Below are 17,729 nucleotides of genomic sequence, written 5' to 3'. Positions count from 1 at the left end.
CACATTTGTTTTACAGATGATAAACGAGAAGGGCACTCGGTAGAGCACATACCTCCGCCAGGCTGAATAATTAACGGTGTGTATCCCACTGATAGGCCGGGTCTGCATCCGGACCTGAACCGTTATCCAATCAGCTTGCAGTTCTTGTCACCTACCAAACTTGTTCACCAAGTTTTGTCACAACCCATCCACAACTTTTGGAAATATTGTGCTACACAGTATAGTATATTGTTTTTGGCCTGATTTCTCAGTGGTGAAGAATCACTTTAAAAATTCTCATCCGGATCCGTATCTTCACCAAAATCTTATCAATTCGTCCTTGTCACCTACCCAACCTATCCACCAAGTTTCGTACAAGTCCATCCATAACTTTTTGAGATATCCTGCTAAGAGATGCAGACAGGCAAACAGTGGTGAAAACATTGGCCTAACTTCCGTCCATCTTTGGTGGTGGGGGTAACCATGAATGATTGTGCTGCATATAGCTTCATGTAGAATTGCACACAAAATGTGAACACATTTCAGACATTGCCAAAGTAAATTATGAAAAATTACCCCCGTGTGGGGGTGACGGTCATCTCTATAATACCACAAGTTCTCAATGTTCAGTTATGACCGAAGACTACTGCGCAGCTCGACTGTGCAGTTCCATTGCTCAGCTCGAACTGCACAGTTTGGTTAAAGATGACTCGGCATTTTGGCGCGTGCACACGAAATTATATTTTGAAAAGAAATGCCGACGTTTTCATTTGGGGTTTTGAAACTTTTGCACCTTCGGTGGAAGGTGCCTTTCTCTCACCTTTCTCCCACCCTTAATTCCTCCCTCCATCTCTCCCACCATTTCAACCTTTCTGTTCCTCTTTCTCCTTCTTTCCTCTCCCCCTCCTCTTGCCTCTCCCCATCCTCTTTCCTCTCCACCCTCCTCTTTCCTCCACCCCCTCTCTTTCCTCTCTCCAATCTCTCCCCTCTCTTTCCTCTCCCCTCCTCTTACCTCCATCCCCTCTTTTTCTTCCATCGCCTCTCTTTCTTCTCTCCCCTCTCTTTCCTCTCCCTAATCTTTCCTCTATCTTTCCTCTCCCCCTCTCTTTCCTCTTCCCCTCTCTTTCCTCTCCCCCTCTCTTTCTTCCCCCCTCCCTCTCTTTCCTCTCTCCCCTCTCGTTCCTCTCTCCCTCCTCTTTCCTCTCCCTCCTCTCTTTCTTCCACCCCTCTCTTTCCTCCACCTCCTCCTCTTTCCTCCCTACCCCTCTCTTTCCTCCCCCATCTCTCTTTCCTTCACCCCCTCTCTTTCCTTCACCCCCTCTCTTTCCTCCACCCCTCTCTTTCCTCCACCCCTCTCTTTCCTCCACCCCCTCTCTTTCCTCCACCCCCTCTCTTTCCTCCACCCCTCTCTTTCCTCCACCCCTCTCTTTCCTCCACCCCTCTCTTTCCTCCACCCCCTCTCTTTCCTCCACCCCCTCTCTTTCCTCCACCCCCTCTCTTTCCTCCACCCCCTCTCTTTCCTCCACACCCTCTCTTTCCTCGCTCCCCTCTCTTTCCTCCACCCCCTCTCTTTCCTCGCTGCCCTCTCTTTCCTCGCTCCCCTCTCTTTCCTCTCTCCCTTCTCCTTCCTCTCTCCCCGATCCTTCCTCTCTCCCCTCTCTTTCCTTGCTGCCCTCTCTTTCCTCTCCTTCATCTCTCCCCTCTCCTTCCTCTCCTTCTTCTCTTCTCTGTCCCCTCTCTTTTCCCTCTCCTTCCCCTCTCTTTCCTCTCTCCCCTCTCCTTCCTCTCTCCTTCTTCTCTTCTCTCTCCCCTCTCTTTCCTCGCTCTCCTCTCTTTCTTCTCTCTCCCCTCTCCTTCCTCTCTCCCCTCTTCTTCTCTTCTCTTTCTCCTCTCCTTCCTCTCACTTTCCCTTCTCCCCTCTCCTTCCTCTCTCCCCTCTTCTTCCTCTCTCCCCTCTCCTTCCTCCCTCCTTCTTCTCTTCTCTCTCCCATCTCCTTCCTCTGTCATTCTTCTCTTCTCTCTCCCCTCTCTTTCCTCGCTCTCCTATCTTTTCTCTCTCCCCTCTCCTTCCTATCTCCCCTCTCCTTCCTCTCTCTCCCCTCTCCTTCCCCCCTCCTTCCTCTCTTCTTCTTCTCTTCAATCTCCCCTCCCTTTCCCCTCTCTTTCCTCTGTCCCCTCTCTTTCCTCTGTCCCCTCTCTTTCCTCTCCCCTCTCTTTCCTCTCCCCTCTCTTTCCTCTCCCCTCTCTTTCCTCTCCCCTCTCTTTCCTCTCTCTCATCTTTCATCTCCCTCCTCTTCCCTCTCTTTCCTCTCTCCACCTCTCCTCTCTTTCCTCTCTCCCCATCTCTTTCCTCTCCCATCCTCTTTACTCTTCCAACTTCTTTCCTCTTTCTCTCTTTCCTTCCTTCTTTTCTCTTTCTCTCTTTCCTTCCTTCTTTTCTCTTTCTCTCTTTCCTTCCTTCTTTCTCTCTCTCTCTCTCTCTCTCTCTCTCTCTCTCTCTCTCTCTCTCTCTCTCTCTCTCTCTCTCTCTCTCTCTCTCTCTCTCTCTCGCCCCCTGCTGGCTGTTGGTACGTTGTGTGTACTGTTATGGCTGCTCCTTGCTTCGTGTCGTGAGTACCCTACTCTGCTGTGCTGTTTGGCGTTTCTACTTCACCATTTTTTGTTTCCCATGTGTCCGTTTTTCTACTTGTGGACTTATTCCCGTGTTTTTTTTCCTTCCTGTCTGGAGGAGAGAGAGAGAGAGAGAGAGAGAGAGATAGATAGAGAGAGAGAGAGAGAGAGAGAGAGAGAGAGAGAGAGAGAGAGAGAGAGAGAGAGAGAGAGAGAGAGAGAGAGAGAGAGAGAGAGAGAGAGAGAGAGAGAGAGAGAGAGAGAGAGAGAGAGATAGAGATAGAGATAGAGATAGAGATAGAGATAGAGATAGAGATAGAGATAGAGATAGAGATAGAGATAGAGATAGAGATAGATCCCACGGTCTCGTGTCGAGAAAATCGTAGGCCAAAGGCCTGGTATGGCCGCCGGAGGAGGTTTTTCTCGTTCACTGCGACCGTGTTCTTTGTTAATTCTCAACTTTAATCGTTGATTTTTTGGTGTTTGTGAAAACGCCTTATTTCTCTCGATAAAGTTTATTAACTTGTTTTCTTGAGTTAGAATGGCGGGTGAACGTTTCCGTGTCGAGATGTTCGAGTCACTAACTCGTAAACACGCTGTTTTTTGCTTCCCTCCCAGTGAGGTGGAACTTAACGATGTGCTTCCGCCATCGGTAACATCGTTGGTTTACATAATATTCATGCTGCTTCTCGCATGAATAAGAAGTTTGTCATGTTTGTGTCGGAGGAACACATGGTCGCCATGGTGGTTGAGCATGGCCTGTTCATCGAACCGAACACTTACCTCTCTGTGTTCGCTTTGCAGGCCCCAACAGTTAAAGTTAAAGGCCCGGTCACACCTTGACGTTTTAGCCAACGTATGCCGATTTTTTAATTTTTTTTTCTAAAACGCTGGCACACGTTGAATACGTTATGGGTAAGTTTTGATAACATTGAGAGCACGCTGGCATACGTCGTAGTACGTTGCCATACGTCGTTGTACGTTGGCTTTAAACGTTGTACTTTTCGGTTGTCCTCAAATTTTTTCATGCTTGAAATTTCACGACGTATGCCGGCGTATGACTCGCACGTTCCGCTACGCTGGCCACAAGTTGTAGGCACGGTCTGCGATCGTTGACAGACGTCAACACATGCTACTTGTAAGTTAATCATAAGTTGAGACACGCCGAGGTAATGTTTGTAGTACCCGAAACTTATTTCCTACCTATGATTAACGTGTTGTTGGCACGTTACGCGATCGTTGCCACACGTCGACAGACGTTACTTTTAAGTTACTCATAGGCTGAAAGACGTCGGTATAATGGATCGTCCTTGCGTCAGCGTCCACGGCCACGGCCAGGACACTTATTTGCAGCATTCTTCAAACTTTTCTTCGGCATGATGAGGATGTTCACACTTCGATGTCTAGCTTGGCTATGATTCCAATTGTCCATCAGCAGCGTCTATTTAAAATAGTCGAGTTTGAGCGTTTTAACACGTTCAGAAGAAACGTTTCAAATTTCCAAACCCCAGCGTCAAAAAAACAAAACAAAAAAAAAAACAAAGGCGAGTGACAGCAATTTAAATCGTTCATTGTAAACAATGAAACTAGCTGAGTGGTACCGTTTAAAAGTCGTTGAGTGTAAAAAAAATCCAATTGTTGAGCGCAAGCGTCTACTTTCAATAGTGGAGATGCAGCCATTTAAATCGTTGAGTGGCAGCCTATGAACCTACCCGTGGACACGCGGACGCAAGGACGATCCATCATAACCCACACCCTCCCCCTCACACCCACCGACTACTGCCAACATGAACAAACTACTACTAATACTAATACTAATAGTAATACTGATACTGCTGACATGGACATCGACTCAAAAAGGACTCGAAAACACTGTTGGGTTCTCCTTTTATGAGCAGCATTTTTATATACCAATTCCCAAAACCGCTGGGAACACGTCTTTATATGGTAGTTGTAACCTAGAAACACGTTCATTTATTTTTTTTGTCGACCGGAAGACGTCATTGGAATACGTCTACATACGTCGATGTGTGTTGGGGCTACGTAAAGAATTGGTTCAAAGCACGTCAAACATAAGTTAGAAATAAGTTTCGCGTAAAAAAGACATTACCGCGACGTGTTTCAACTTATGAGTAGCTTATAAGTAGCCTTTGTGGACGTGTGTAAGCGTCCACATATCGTGTGTAAAACTTATCCTCATCGCATGCGAACGTGTGTCATACGCCGAGTACGTCGTAAAATTTTGAACATGTTCAAAATTTCTTGACGTACTCTACTTACTACGACTTATGATAGCGTATTTAGCGTTCTACTCGCGCATACCAAACTTACCCATACCGTATTCGACGTGCCCCAACGTTTTAGACACACTTTTTGTTACGTCGGCATACGCTGGCAAGATCGCCAAGGTGTGACCGCGATTTTGACCCTTCCATTTCTACGGCAGTTATGATTCGAATCGTTGTGCGTCAGCCTTTTAATAGGCTACGCCACGACATCGTCGGCGATGCGTGCAACGCGCTATGCCTGAGTTAAGACTATCGTTGGGCATCGGTTGTGTAGGCCGACAACAGGTTCAGCATTCGTTGGTATAAGTTATATATAACACAACGAAACGTTCTGTGTTGTTACCAATGCGTTATACATAAGACCAAGTCGCTATGAATACGTCCGAATCTTTAAAAAAAGAACATCAAAAGTTCAACGTAAGCCAGCGTTTTACATAAATTTTAACACGTTGCCATCGCTGGCTAAAACGTCAAGGTGTGACCAGGCCTTAACATTAATAATATTGCACCATTTATAAGGAACCAGGACTTGTGTAACCAGTTATACAAGTTCGGTAAGGTTGTGTCGAGGATCTCAATGGTGCCAAAGCGTAATGTTAAGGCCCTGTCACACCTTGACGATTTAGCCAACGTATGCCTGACGTGTGCAAAATTGGGCTAAAACGCCGGCACATGTCGAATATGTTATGGGTAAGTTTGTAAACGTAAAGAGCACGCTGACATACGTCGTAGTACGCTGGCAAACGTTGTAGTTCGCCGAGCTGTTCGACAAATTTTCCATGCTTGAAATTTCCCGACGTATGCCAGCGTATGACTCACACGTTCCGCATAACGCTGGCCATAAGTTGTAGGCACGTTACGTGATCGTTGACACACCTTGACACACGTTACTTGTAAGTTACTCATAAGTCGAAACACGTCGAGGTAATGTTTAGCATACCCGAAACTTATTTCTAACCTATGAGTAACGTGTTGTAGGCACGTTACGCGATCGTTGACACGTAGACACACGTTACTTGTAAGGTACTCATAAGTCGAAACACGTCAATGTAATGGTTAGTGTCAGTGTTCCAGACTCCCTGTTTTTTGGTTTTTTTTCCTTCGGTATGACTGTCATGTTGACACTTCGATATCAAGTGCGGTTATAATATAATATAATGAAAAGGCTGCCGCTCAACGATTTAAATCATAACCGTCATACCGAAGAAAAAAAAAACAACCAGGGAGTCTGGAACACTGATGCTAACCATTACCTTGACGTGTTTCGACTTATGAGTAACGTACAAATTACGTGTGTCGACGTGTGTCTACGATCGCGTAGTGTGCTGACAACTTATGCTAGCGTATGCGGAATGTGTGTCATACGTCGAGAAATTTTCAACATACTAAAAATTCTCGACGTACTCGGCGTACAATGACATATGCCAGCGTACTACAACACATGCCAGCATTCTACGACGTATGCCAGCGTGTTCTTAACGTATACAAAACTTACCTATAACGTATTCGACGTGTGCCAGCTTGGTTCAGAAAATTTTTCATACGTCGGCATACGCTGGCTAAAACGTCATGGTGTGACAGCGGCTTCACACTTCGATATCTAGTGCGGTTGTGATTTGAATCGTTGAGCCACAGCCTATTAATAGCCTATGCCACGTGATCGTCGGCAATATGCTGCCGCGCGCTATGCATAAGTTATACTATCGTTGGGCATAGGTTGTGAATGCCGACAACACGCTCAGCATTCGTTGGTATAAGTTATCTATATGTGATTAAAATGTTCTGTGTATGTTACTAATACGTTATGCATACGTCCAACACGTTATTATATGGCCAAAAATTAAAAAAAAACATCAATAGTTCAGCGTACGCCAGCGTTTTACATACATTTTGATACGTTGCCATACGCTGGCTAAAACGTCAAGGTGTGACAGTGGCTTTAGCAATAAATTTAAACACGTCATGTCCTTTAAAAGAGTGGTTTATCTGATACTACCTGAAAATGGAAAAACACTGAATGTCGTACTCAGTGTAAAAATCGATGGATTTGAATACAAAATGTTTGCCTTCTCAGAGGTTATGACATGTTTTGGGTGTGGAGCTTACGTGCATGTGAAGAGTGTTTGTCCCAATGTGGTTACACTGTAAGAAAGTGAAGGTGCGGTGAGGAACAATTCTTCCTCACCACAACCTAATGGAGTGAAGGTGAATCGGGAGCCTAGCCCCCCGACCCCCCTTCCCCCCCCACCGGCTGAGGTATACGACGAATTGGACTCGTCCACCCCGACCGGTGTTGGTGAGAGGGTGTGTATTAGTGATGTAATTAATCCACCCCCACCAAATGAGGAAGTGAAAGTGGTTGCTTCCTCTCCTTTACCATACACTGTATAGGACAGTGTGGACGATATGGAGGTATCTGTTACGGATACTAGGAAAAAAGGCCAAAAACGGTCAAATGTTGATGCCTTTGATGCAAAGGAGCAGAATAAGGTCCAGATCGTGTCAGGATCGGTGGAACTCCAAGGTATGTCTCACATTGGAAACCCCTTGGTGGTACCGGAGTCGTGTGCGGATGTGGAAACTTCACTTGCTCCACTGGCCAACTGAGCGGGACACAGAACAGTGAAGTATTTCAGGATGTTTTAAGTGTTTGTCGTGTCAGCCAAGTTTGTTCAGACGAGTTAACAGCTATTCTTGAGGTCGGACATACGTCACAGTCACGTGACTTCGCTTGTAACGCGACCGCCATATTGGCAAAGGGGAAAACAAACGCAGCACCGATCGCAGATGCACATACATTGTGGTTTACTTGCATGCAAAGCTGAGTGATTTGTTTTTTTCTGTCGATGTATTTCAGATAAATTGTTGATAAATTGTGTTCACCCAAGTGTTTGCATTGTCATATCAATATATGGAACATTTGTCAGGTGATGCGTTGGCCAGATATCGAGCCAAAATACAGTTAATTGGGCTCGATTCTTGCCCCTACCAGTACCCCGGTGATTCGTGGATCGACAACCCGAAGGAATGGCCGAACGTGCAATACCCGGACATATACACGTATCTAGTCAAGACACCAGGTATGTAATTCAATTTTAAACCAAGTTTTAACTGTGTATTATCAAATATTACTGTACTGGAGTGTTAATATATTATTTCAATTATTTATGAACTCCTGAGCTGACGTGGCTAGTTAGTAATCGTTTTAATTGACCTGCTTTGTCTGCACTGTGTGACAGTGAGTCATCTGTGCTAGTTGTGGGTCACTCACTGACCCAGCAAGAATGTCAATGAATGATTAAAATATTTCTCACATTCATGTTGTATATATTCTGTGTTATCCCTGATTTAAAAATTGTGTATGAACGTTGCCCAATGTGAGTGAGCATGTGTGCCTGTGTGTCTCTACGTTTTGTAATGATGTAGCAGTGCGTGGCTATTTCTTGTGGCTGCTGAGTTTCAGTGCCTGGGCTGAAGACAAGACTACAGTGAACTTAAAGGAAAGGCTGACACATTGTCATTGCATTTAGTTTGCAAGTTCTAATCCTATTAATGGCAATCAAGGGCCAAGGCATTAATGTTTTTGCGTGATGTACCATTGCTTAATTGCCCTGGTACTATTTTAATACCTAACCACAGAATATATTTTTCTTTTTTAATCTCATGGAGTGTTTACACATGAGGCAATGAAAAACTACCGATCACTGGAAGCCCACAAATTTTTTGTCTCTGGTTGGGTGCATACTGTGCTACACAAAAATGTTGGAGATAACCATGTCCTTTTCAGAGCTGACGTCAAGCCATCATAGAGAGTGACCGAAGAACCTCACCATCCTTCGGTCCGACTTGGTATGAGATAAAAGGAGAGTTCTGAATTTTTTGCCTTGTTATTAGTGCAACTGAAAATACAGCAACTTTTCGGTATTGTTGCAAATAATAATGTGTAATAAAGGCTACGAAAGAAACAAACTTGTAACAGGTACGAGTCGAGTGCTGTGCGATAGCGCTACATACAACGGTGCAACGCATAGCAGGGCGATCCGAGCGAACGAGGTACTTTGTTTTCCCCTTCGCCAGCGTTGCTATGCGGACATTGCATTATGGGTCTGTGAAGTTCCCGGATGTCCGACCCCGAGAATGTCTGACAGTGATGGAGAAATAGATAAAGGGGAAAATCCCTGTGAGTTAAATGTCAACCCCTCCCTCACAGATGATGATGTAAGGGTTGTAGAGGGGAAGGACATGGACAAGGCAAATTCAGAGGGGTCTGTAAACAGAGCAGAACTTTCTGTTGAACCAAAAGTAAGTGTTCCACAAGTAATAGGAGAGGCCATAGATGAAGCACTTGATTCAGATGAAACCTCTTCTACCCCACATTTCAGTGCTTTAAGCTCTCAAGAGGATGAGGGGGTAAACAACACAACCTTAGTGTCTCAAGAAAATATGATTAAATTCCTGGATGATACATTCAGGAAAACATACGTAAAAATCAACGATTACTTCACGAATTTACACGATTTCATTAAAACTGCAAGGAGTACAATTCGTGAACCTCATCAGGTGAACATGTTAATCGTCAATTCCAAAGGTTAAGGAAATGTGTTACTCGGGCTGGTAAAGAGCTTCAAGAATAACTAACAGAATGGAGATAAAAGTAGCATCCCTGAACATCAATGAAGGCCGCAGTTGTGTGCGTCGCCTCCAGGTATTTCAGCTCTTCCAAAATGAAAAAAAAAATCGATGTGCTAATACTATAGGAGACGCATGCAAATCAGTTTTCTGAGGATTAGTGGTGTAAAATTTTTGAAGGTTGTCTTTTTTTCTCTCGAGTGCGCTTGTTGAGGCCAAGGCTGGTGTGGCAATAGTTTTGCATCCTCGACTCCAGCCTTCGGAGATAACTTGTAAGGAAATTTGCAAAGGTTACTTACTATCTCTGCAATTTGTCAGTAGTAACCTAAAGAGTTGCATGACAAATGTTTAATGTCTTAGTGCTAACTCTGAAAGAGGTGCCTTTCTGTACAAGTTGGCAGAGTTTGTAAGCACCAATGACTTAACCATGTTGTTGTGTCTGGGGGGTGACTACAACCGCACCCTCAACCCACAACTTGATCGGAACACTTGTGAGCCTCATCCATCCAGTGCAAGGCCTTTGGCACAGCTCGTTAAAAAGTTTAAACTGGTGGATGTGTGGTGGGTACAAAACCACAATATCCATCAGTATGCATGGGTTTGTATATCAAGAAATGTTTTGATGATGGCTCACCGAGACAGATTTTATGTTAATCATTAAATGGTAAACATTGTTAAGAACTCTTATATAAGGCCGTCTGGTTTTTCCGATCATCACATGATTGTTTTGGTGTGTGGCTTTCCTCATCATGTCTGTGGAAGTGCATATTGGACTTTTAATTTGAAACTTTTACAAAGTGCACATTTTATAGAAGCTTTTAAAATGGTATGGGAAAAATGCGAGTCACAAAAGGGTTCATATTTGAACTTAAGACAATGGTGGGACTGCACAAAGTCCCAAATCAAATGTTTTTGCTAACAATACTGCTCTTACAGCACATACAACGCTTTTGGTGTGATATCTGCTTTAAAAATCGATATACTTATCTGTGAGCAGAAAGCTGGGTTGTCTAGCGTGAATGTCCATCAGTTGTCGGAGAAAAGGACCCTTCTGGCTGAAATGGTGAAAGAGCGGGCAGCCAGTGCATTCGTCCGACTGCGGAACGAAAAAATCCAACTTGACACATCAAACAAAGGGTTCTTCAATTTGGAAAAAACGGTCAAGACCTCTCAACAAATCCATGCTTTGCACTCTTCTGGTGGTGATTTCTTGACCTCCCAGAGTGATATCAAGCATGAACTACAAGACTATTTTTCTAAACTCTTCGCAAAAAGAGCTGTGAAGTAGGAGAACAGGAATGTGATGCTTGAACAGCTCCCTTCTTTGTCTGAAGACCAACAACAATTGCTTGAGCCTGGCATTTCTCTTGGAGAACTTAATGCTGCGCTCAAGGATAGCAAGGATGGGAAAGCCCCTGGACGAGACGGCCTTCCGGCTGAATTTTATAAGGCTTTCTGGGACATTCTAGGCCCTACTCTTCTTTAGGTCTTTCAGGAGAGTGTTGAACAAGGTGAATGGCCATTGAGCTGCCGGAGGACAGTTTTGTGTCTCCTTCCGAAGAAAGGAAACCTGCATGAGACCACAAATTTGGCGGCCTGTGTCACTCCTCAACACGGACTCTAAAATATCGTCAAAAGCACTTGCAACCCGTCGAAAGGAAGTCATCTCTTTCTTGATTGGCACTGATCAATCATACTGTGTTCCAGAACGTTCCACATACGATAATTTTTTTTTGGTGAGAGACTTGATCAGTCTCGGTCGAACTACATCTCCTGGTTTTGGTTTATTACTTTTAGATCAAGAAAAAGCTTTTGACAGTGTTAACCATTCTTTTTTGTTTGATGTATTAAGGAGAACAGGGTTTCGGGAAAATTTTATTGCTTATGTTAAGTTATTGTACAAAAATGCATCTTGTCTGGTGAAGGTTAATAATAGTCTTTGTTACCCTTTCCCCTTTCAGTGAGGCATCTGTCAGGGCTGTGCGATATTAGGCATGCTCTACAATCTATCCGTTGAACCTTTATTAGTTTTACTCAGTGTTAGGAGTCTCTCTTTCACAAAACTCCAAAGTCGTTGTTTCAGCTTATGCTGATGATATTTGTGTTGCTATTGCAAATCAAAAAGATGTTTCTGAGGTCTCTCGTTGCCTTACCCAGTTTGAGCTTGCTTCCACTGCAGGGATAAATTGGAAAAAAGTGTAGCTTTTTAGGTGGGCCCCAGATCGCCTTCCTCATCCCTGCCTGTTTTACCAGGAGGAATACAGTGGAGTCGTGAGGGGTTTAAATATTTAGGCTTATTTCTAGGAATTGAAGCGTATGAACAAAAAAATTGGGAGAACTTCCTGGAAAAAATTAAATTTAAACTGGCAAGGTGGAGAAGATTGTACCAACTTCTCTCGCTTAAGGCGCTGTCACACCTTGACGATTTTGCCAGCGTATGCCGACTTAAGAAAAATTTGTCTAAAACGCTGGCACACATTGAATAAGTTACGGGTAAGTTTTGTATACGTTAAGAGCACGCTGAAAAACATTGCCATACGTCGTAGTACGCTGGCTTTCATCGTACTTTGCGGTTGTCCTCAAATTTTAGCATGCTTGAAATTTTATGACGTATGCCAGCGTATGACTCACACGTTCCGCTACGCTGGCCATAAGTTGTAGGAACGTTATGCGATCATTGACACACGTCGACACACGTTACTTGTAAGTTACTCATAAGTCGAAACACGTCGAGGTAATGATTAGCGTACCCGAAACTTATTTATAACCTATGAGTAACGTGTTTAGGCACGTTACACGATCGTTGACACACGTCGAGGCACGTTATGCGATCGTTGACACACGTTGAGGCACGTTATGCGATCGTTGACACACGTCGAGGCACGTTATGCGATCGTTGACACACGTCGAGGCACGTTACTTGTAAGTTACTCATAAGTCGAAACACGTCGAGGTAATGCTTAGCGTACCCAAAACTTATTTCTAACCTATGAGTAACGTGCTTTGAACCTATGTGTAACGTACCTCCAACGCATGTAGACGTATTTGATTGACGTCTTCTGGACGACCACAGAACTTACTGAACGCGTTTCAAATTTACAGCTACCGTATAATGGTGTATTGGCAGCATTTAAAAAAAAACAAAAAAACAATAACTTCTGATATTTCGTCATGTGCCGTTACGTCACGTCCGATTGCCACTTCAGTTTGCTCATGTCTTATTTTTAGTTCCTCCTCTGTGAATATTTTCTGTTTGAGGATATTGTCACATCGACGTCGAAACTTAAAAGCAAATGTCCGAATATATTTTAAAATTCGTGATAAACTAAAAAAAAAAAAAAAAAACAACAACTTCAGATATTTCGTCACGTGCCTTCACGGAGCCATGGAGAAAAAAGAAAATGTGCTTTGACGGAGAAAATAAGTTTCGGGTATGGTAAACATTACCTCGACGTGTTTCGACTTATGAGGAACTTACAAGGAACTTGTGTCGACGTGTGTCGACGATCGCGTAATGTGCCTACAACTTATTCCCAGCGTAGCGGAATGTGTGAGCCGGATGGCGAGTACGTCGTAAAATTTTCAGCATGCTTGAAATTTCACGACGTACGAGACGTATCACAAAATATGACAGCATACTTCATCGTTTTTCAGCGTGCTCTTAACGTATACACAACTTACCCATAACGTATTTGATGTGTGCCAGCGTTTGAGACAAATTTTGCATACGTCAGGCATACGCTGGCTAAATTGTCAAGGTGTGACTGCGTGGTTGACACTTTCAATTTTCAGGCGGTTATGATTTAAATCGGCGAGCGGCAGGTTTTTAACAGGCTACGCCACGAGTTTGTCGGCGATACGTGCAGCACGCTTACGTGCAGCGCGCTATGCCTAAGTTAAACTATCGTTGAGCATAGGTTGTGAACGCTGACAACAGGCTAAGCATTCATTGGTATAAGTTATCTATAAGACAATGAAACGTTCTGTGCCCGTTACTAATATGTTATGCATACGACCAACACGTTATGAATACGATCAAAACTTAAAAAAAAAACATCAAAATTTCAGCGTACGCCAACGTTTTACATATATTTTTATACCTTGCCATTGCTGGCTAAATCGTCAAGGTGTGACAGCGCCTTTAAGACACGGGTGTCAATCATAAATAACCTGGTGGTTGCTTTTATTTGGCATAAAGTTATCCCACTTGAACCTCCAAGATACCTTGTCACAGGCATTCAGAGGGTTCTGACTGATTTTTTCTGGGGTGGCCACCATTGGCTGGGCCCAGACGTGGTCTGCAGACTCCGAAATGCGGGTGGTCAAAATCCGATGCATATCCCAAGTCGGATAATGGCATTACGAATTTCCACGATGATGCGCCTACTGTACAGTGAGTGTGTTCCTTGGAGACCTCTCACAAACGCCTGGTTGCAGAAAGTGTAAGGTCTGAAATATGACCGTGAACTTTTCCTCATCGACCTGCAACACGTTGACATGTCTCAGCTCCCCCAGTTTTCATCAGAGCCTTTTGAATGCTTGGCAAGTCTTCGGAGTGCAACGTTTAGAGGTATCATACGATGCCAAAAAGTTTGTACATGAGCCATTAGTTTGGAATCCTTTATTCTCTAGAATTTCAACCTCCAGGTCATTTATGCATTGTTTCATCAGTGTTGGAATAAACGGAGTGCGAGACCTGTTGCAGCCATCCCCAAAAGCCTGGCTACCTGTAAGCTCACTTTCATTAAAAACTGGTGTTCGTTCTGTTCGTATTGTGGAAAATGTCTTGAAAGCAGTGATTCAAACCTTTCACAGACTAATCATCGGGTGGACTGGGGTGCATGAAGTGGTCGACTCACGTCTCTATTTCCCTGAACTTCAAATTGGCTCAAAAAAACAAGAGGGTGTGTTCTCCTCAAACTTAGAGGAAATTGGTGTGTTTCACGTCATGGGGAAAATGTCTATCCACAACATGTCTGTAAGCATGTATACCTGGTTTTACAAAACTGTTGAAAAATCGGTGGAGTGAGACCTTTCCTGCTGGAGCTTTTTTAATTCCAGTGTGGAACAAAATGTATAGTTCTCCAACTCTTGGGCAAACTGGAGACCTGAATTGGAGACGAGCACATCAAGCCCTGGTCACATAGACATTACTCCGTAAGTTTAATTCTTCTGTTCTAATTTCTTGTCCTTTTTGTGATTTGATTGAAAATGTTGCCCACATTTTCATTGAATGTCAGAGATTGGTACCCCTCTTTCTCTTCCTTCAACAGCTTTTCTATAAATGTAATTTTGTTTTTTTCCTTTCCAGTCTTTATTTATGGAATCGGGGGGAATAGAATTATAAAAGTAAACCAGTCCTCTCGTTTTTGTCTTTTCTGTTGGGCATTGCTAAACTGGCAATTTATAAAACCAGGAAAGCAAAATTGAAGGGGAAAATGCAAATGTGCTTTTGTGCTTTAAAGGTATGGTTTTGGCACGAGTAAAAATGGAGCAGGCTTATCTTTTGAGCCTGGATATTGTGGGTGATCAGTGGTGCACTGATGAGGTTTTGAGTTTCTTTTCGTGATGGAATCTGTTTGTAAAAGTGTAAAGTAATCACGCTTACTTTTTGCATATATGTATTATTCTGTGGTGGTTTTCACATGAACAGACACCCTTGTTACTGCGCGTGTGCTGTATACAATTGCACCGAGTTTGACATGTCCCCAGTGTCCCCCTCCCCCCGCCCCCCCCCCCCCACGCGCTTCAAGTGAGCCAATGACGGCCGTCCGGTAGATGGCAGTGCGTAACCGAGACGGAAATGGCAAAAATTGACGGAATTACGCGAGTATTTCAATGGAAATTTGTGAAACTAATGTGTTATATCTGTGAAAACCATTGAATTTATTGCTTGACGGAAAAAAAAAAACAAGAAACGCTCCCCTCTCATGTACGAACGAACGAAAGACGTCATTTCCGCCCACCATGGCATTTCACGCCGAATGCTGAAAGCGAAGTTCTTCTTATGCCATCATTCTCTTTTATATTAGCCATAAACAAGTGTTTCGTCATGCATTAGTAGTTGAAATTTACTTACAATTATGGCAGATATTGGTGGCAAAGTGATAAGTGGTTCTTTCAATAACATTTGTATACTCATTTGCTTAACCACATGTGCTGTATTGCTTTTGTTGAATTTATTTTTGCTGTCAAATCGTTTGGATTTGTTTTTATGGAGTGTGCTTTTTTACCCCTCAGCCTGAATTGGCTAAGGGGTATTGTCGTCACAGGCGTTGTCCGGGCATCTGTCAACTTTTGGTTTCCGACAATTTCGAGGAGAACGCCGTGTCCGATTAAATCCATTTTTGCAGGGTGTGTTGGGGTTGAGTAGAGTAAGGTTCCTTTCGAAAATGGGTGCGCTGCGACTTTCAATGTGGCCTCCATAGCAGCCATCTTGAAATTGGTTTCTGGACAATAACTTGAGAACGGCTTGACAGATTGATTTTATTTTGCAAAGCAAAAATAAATGTCAAATGACATCACAGATGGGGTGCTCTGCTTTTCTTTTCTTTTTTCGACTTCCACTTGATCTGGTGTGGTGTGTGTGTGTGCCATGCTGCCATTTTCAATATGGCCACCATCTTGAAATTGGTTTGCGTCAAGGGGCTGAGGGGTTACGCCCACTTTGTGGTGCTATTTTTCTGGTGTGTTTTGATACTTTTATAATAAAAGCATACAAAAGTCTGACTCTTACTCTTACTCTACTCAGTCATACTCTTTCTGTGACTCCTGACTCAGGCTCCTGCTCTTACTCAGTCTCCTCCTTCTCCATCTCTGCACGACGAAGGCCTAAAATCCACACAGCGAGTCCTCTGCAACATGTGATCAATGGTGCAAATGGGGGCTCGTGCTGCCACTGCATCTAACACGCACAGCTCGCTTGGCGACTCAAACCTGATTGCACAAACTGCTGCTGCGAGGCCCCAGGCTCTGTTGGGGCTGGATCTCTCTTCACCTCGAGTCCTTTTCATCTCCTTCAACCCAATAACGGGCCCAAGCTCGTACCTGCCAACATCTACCTTCTCTTCAGCTCAAGGAGTGCTTCGACTGTGTTTCCCTTTGGGTGCTCTATCTCCACCCTGACCTGTTTATCTTCTGATTGCGGGAAGCATGGTTTTTTCAATGTGTGACACGTGCTGATGAACATGCCATGAATTAAATGGAAACTCATTTTTCTGATATGAGCACTCACTGCCATTTGTTGATTGAACTTATGTAATGAAAATCTTTTCTCCTTCAGGAACGGAATATGGTAAACATGTGTAATATAATTATTCAAATTTTCCTTAAGGAAAAAATGGGAGAACTGTGGAAGAAATAATTATATTAATGTACTCAATTGTAATTGTGCTGGTGTTTTATAAATTTAATTTTTATGCTGTAACACTAATTGGCTGTCAGTCTTCCTTCCCTTTCGCCAAGAGTCTTTGCCCTAAATGTTGATAAAAAGATTGTCTTGCTCTGGAACAAGGTGACCTTTCTGATAACACCAAGGTTGTTATGATTACAAAGTTGCTTTTCACCGAGAAGACACGTATTGCATTTTGGAGTTCTTTGTTTAAGGCTTAACAGCCCCCACCACTCTCCCATGAAAAGCATATAAATACCAGAAATTGTAATCTTCTTTTAGTGCAAGCACGTGTGATGTATAGCATCTCGGTGGTTGCTCAAACACAACTCCATGAGACTGACCAAGTAATAATAAAACTTTCTGATGTAATGTACTTTGACGTTGTGGAAAGTGAATTAATTAGGTCAATTAAACGGTTAACTAAAAAGTAAGAATAAATAAAATATAACCCAATAAAGTTCCACAACAAATAAGGGTTCTCAAGTTCATTGTGAGAGAAACTTGAGAATAAACTGATGGATGCCGACATCTGAGTTTTTTGAACTCACAAGCAGAGAATGAAATTAAACCTGAAGGAGTGCTCTTGTTGTGGTTCAATCATTTAACTCGGCGTGCCTTTCACTTTGAGTACATAGATTAAAGCCGAGTCGGCTAAACATTAAAACCCCCTGTAAGTTAAATAAGACTATCACAACGAGGTTGAAGAAAAAAAATCCTCATCAGAGGGAAGGGATGGAAGATCATTTTCCAGAGATGGACTTAACAAGGTGCCATCAGTTTTTAGAAGAGGCAGAAAAATTTGAAAGTTAATTCTTCCGGTTGGACAGATA

The 17,729-nt window shown here is 43.4% G+C and overlaps 1 long non-coding RNA gene across 6 annotated transcripts in view; it reads left to right on the top strand.

The window, feature by feature from the left end:
- The window catches only part of LOC147026138 (uncharacterized), a 74,188-nt gene extending 56,916 nt beyond the window's left edge, over nucleotides 1-17,272 (top strand). For all 6 annotated transcript variants that reach the window (XR_015058131.1, XR_015058130.1, XR_015058128.1 and 3 more), the window contains 2 exons: nucleotides 7,870-7,957; nucleotides 8,665-17,272. This is a non-coding gene — a long non-coding RNA (uncharacterized LOC147026138). The remainder of the gene's footprint in view (nucleotides 1-7,869; nucleotides 7,958-8,664) is intronic.
- The last annotated feature ends 457 nt before the right edge of the window (nucleotides 17,273-17,729 follow it).

The sequence above is a fragment of the Eptatretus burgeri genome, chromosome 5, assembly GCF_056783735.1.
Source record: "Eptatretus burgeri isolate ZD-2024b chromosome 5, Ebu_testis_v1, whole genome shotgun sequence".
Classification (NCBI taxonomy): Eukaryota; Metazoa; Chordata; class Myxini; order Myxiniformes; family Myxinidae; genus Eptatretus; species Eptatretus burgeri.
The sequence above is the reverse complement of the archived record's forward strand: the minus strand, read 5'-3'. Positions and strand labels throughout refer to the sequence as shown.